Consider the following 3,590-nt stretch of genomic DNA (forward strand, 5'->3'; position numbering starts at 1 on the left):
CCTCTCCCATTTCATTCTTGCAAAATGCAACAAGAATGTCAGATCTCCAGGGTGGCTGTTCTTAAATATATGGACAGAGGCAAAAATGCATTTTGATTATGTGTGAGTGCATTCTTTATATAGGCACAGGGAATCTATTCTAACTAGGAGAAGGAAGGACCAGGATACTCAACACCTTCTTTTCTAAGGAGATGTCCTCATATGAGCAAATCCATGGCATTCAGGAAAATGGCATTATAGAACAACAACAAGGATGATGATGATAAATACAGATGTTTCTAACTGAGTTTTTATTAGTTTTGTTACCAACACATTGCCTCAGACTGTAGGTGTGCATCTGGAGAAGGACGAAATCCCCTTGATCTTCCAGGACATGGAAACACAAATCCTTGTTCAGTCACAGATGTTTGCAATAGGGAACTTTCACCCAGCAATGTTCTGTTTTCAATCTACATATGACAGGAAACACAGATTTGAAATGAATAAAAAGAGCAGGAAAAGCATAATGGATGATAAAACAACAGCATGTAGAAAAATATTCTTCCTTATTCCTTCACCCCCTCAAAAAAAGTGCAGATGGAAAATATAGAGATATACAGTTTCTCTCTGAGCATGGTAAGTATAGCAACAGCACACTGGTTTCATTGGAACTGTATGATTTCATTTCCCTTCCAGCAACAGCTAAGTTATGCATTTTCGTCATGTAATGTTAAGTGATTTTTCACCATTATATGCATTTAATGTGTCTGTAGCTCTGAAATCAATGTGTAAAACATTGTTGAATAACCATGAAGGGAAGAGGGGCATTGCACTCCTCCGCAGCCCCATGGGCCACATGTGCATGTCTCATTGTGCTGGTCATGATGTCATGTCACTTCTGATCCCATTTTGTCTGATGGTCAGCCTTTCTTTACTGGGGGAGGAAGTAACCAACTAAATTTGTGGCTGGTTTAGGTGGAATTGGCTCACTTCTCGGTTAAAAAAAAAACCTTGCCCTCAAATTGATATGAAGGTAAGGGAATTCTTGTGTGTTTTGCCAATGTTGTGATGTGTCTCGGGCCACGAGGAGAGGCAGATAAGAATTATTATTATTACTATTATTATTGACACGACGACGTTGTATGACACAGCAAACAAGATAGATATGCTGGATTTCGTATCACAAAATCAAAAGCACGCAGATCCCAGTAGGGTGGCCTTTTGCAGTTGGCAGATTATAATTTTGTCAATGTCTATTGTTTCCAAATGCCGGCTGAGATCTTTTGGCATGGCTCCCAATGTGCCGATCACCACCAGGACCACCTGTACTGGTTTCTGCCAGAGTCTTTGAAGTTCAATCTTGAGGTCCTGATAGTGGCTGAGTTTTTCCTGTTGTTTTTCGTCAATGCGATTGTCACCTGGGATGGCAACATCAATGATCCAAACATAATTCTTTTCCACAACTGTGATGTCTGGTGTGTTGTGTTCCAGAACTTTGTCAGTCTGGATTCGGAAGTCCCACAGTATCTTTGCGTGCTCATTTTCCAATACTTTTGCAGGTTTGTGATCCCATCAGTTCTTTGCTGCTGGGAGGTGGTACTTGAGGCATAAGTTCCAATGAATCATTTGGGCCACATGGTTGTGCCTCTGTTTGTAGTCTGTCTGGGCGATTTTCTTACAGCAGCTGAGGATATGATCAATGGTTTCGTCGGTTTCCTTGCACAGTCTGCATTTTGGGTCATCAGCTGATTTTTTTATCTTGGCCTTAATTGCATTTGTTCTGATGGCTTGCTCCTGGGCTGCAAGGATAATTATTATTATTATTATTATTATTATTATCATTATTATTATTATTATTATTTTATTGTATGACAAAGCAAACAAGATAGATATGCTGGATTTCGTATCATAAAATCACAAGTCGAACACTTCCCAAGTGTCTAGGACTGTGTGATGTATTTTCGGATGATGCGTGCAGATCCCAGTAGGGTGGCCTTTTGCAGTTGGCAGATCGTGATTTTGTCAATGTCTATCGTTTCCAAATACATCATCGTTGTTGTTGTTGTTGTTGTTGTTGTTGTTATTATTATTATTATTATTATTATTGGAGGTTCCATCTTGTTTTAAGAGTTCATTTCCACTCCTCAGTTTTAAGTGTATTCTTTCGGTCGAGTGTGTCTCCACAGCTGGGAGGTAAGTTCAGAAGTACAAAGGGGCATGAAAACATATGTGAGGCTCACATGTTGCCAGCTTTGTGATATATAGTATAACTGGAGTGAAAAGCTATAGAAAAGCAACATACTTTCCCCATACTCAGAGCCATCACTATAGCAATATAATCCTCCACCTTGGGAATCAGTCTTGTATCATATGACATGACACAATAGGGAAAGGCCTGGTGGTGAATGGGAAGGAAGACAAGATATACTTCGCTTCTTCTTTTAGTCTCCATTCTTGGAGTGACCAGTAATAAGGAGCTCCTGTTTTAAGTAGTTTGGCACTTTAACAGAGAGGATTCTAGGCAATAAGGATGTAATTATGACATCATAATACTATTGGGTTGTTGAGTGTTTTCCAGGCTATATGGCCATGTTCCAGGAATATTCTCTCCTGATGTTTCACCCACATCTATGGCAGGCATCGTCAGAGGTTGTGAGGTATATGGAGAAACTAAGCAAAGAAGGTTTATATATCTGTGGATGGTCCAGGGTGGGGGAAAGAACTCTTGTCTGTTGGAGGCCAGTGTGAATGTTGTAATTAATGACCTTGATTGACATTAAATGGCCTTGCAAACTTCATGGCCTGGAGGAATCCTTTGTTCAGAGTCGTTAGCTGTCCCTGATTGATTCATGTCTGAATTTCCTCTGTTTTCAGAGTGTTGTTCCTTATTTACTGTTCTGATTTTAGAGGGTTTTTGTTCATTTTTGTGGTTTCTTCATTTCTGTTGAGATTGTCCACATGCTTGTGGATTTCAATGATAGTTGTTGGAGTGGTTCAGCATTTCTGTGTTCTCAAATAATATACTGTATCCAGGTTTGTTCATCAAGTGCTCTGCTATGGCTGACTTCTCTGGTTGAGTTACTCTGCAGTGCCTTTCATGTTTCTTGACTCATGTTTGGGCAATGCTGCGTTTGGTAGTCTCTATGTAGACTTGTCCACAGCTGCATGGTATATGGTAGACTCCTGCAGAGGTGAGAGGATCCTTCTTGTCCTTTGCTGAATGTAGCATTTGTTGGATTTTCCTAATGGGTCTGTAGATAGTTGGTAGATTGTGTTTCTTCATCAGCTTGCCAATGAAATCAGTGGTATAGTAAGAACTCTTTTCCTCTGGGTGGATCTTTGTCTTTACTCTCATGGCTTCTTCTTGGCCTTACAGCCTTTCTGATGTCCGTGATGGAGTATCCATTGGCCTGTAGAGCCCAGTTTAGGTGGTTTAGTTCACCTTGGAGGAGGTATGGTTCGCAGATTCTTTGTGCACGGTCTGTCAGGGCTTTGACTATGCTTCTTTTTTGACTTGGGTGATGGTTAGATGTAGGTGAAACGTCAGGAGAGAATACTTCTGGAACAAGGCCTTACAGCCCAGAAAACACTCAACAACCCTGTGAATCCAG

The 3,590-nt window shown here is 40.6% G+C and overlaps 1 long non-coding RNA gene across 1 annotated transcript; it reads right to left on the bottom strand.

Annotated features, from left to right (window-relative positions):
- Positions 1–273: 273 nt before the first annotated feature.
- LOC134296546 (uncharacterized) lies at positions 274–2,901 on the bottom strand. Its single transcript, XR_010003336.1, has 2 exons — positions 2,282–2,901; positions 274–449 (listed from the first exon to the last, which is right to left on the bottom strand). It is a non-coding gene; the product is annotated as an uncharacterized LOC134296546 (long non-coding RNA).
- Between the last annotated feature and the right edge of the window lie 689 nt (positions 2,902–3,590).

The sequence above is a fragment of the Anolis carolinensis genome, chromosome 2 (assembly GCF_035594765.1).
Source record: "Anolis carolinensis isolate JA03-04 chromosome 2, rAnoCar3.1.pri, whole genome shotgun sequence".
In the NCBI taxonomy this organism is placed as follows: domain Eukaryota; kingdom Metazoa; phylum Chordata; class Lepidosauria; order Squamata; family Dactyloidae; genus Anolis; species Anolis carolinensis.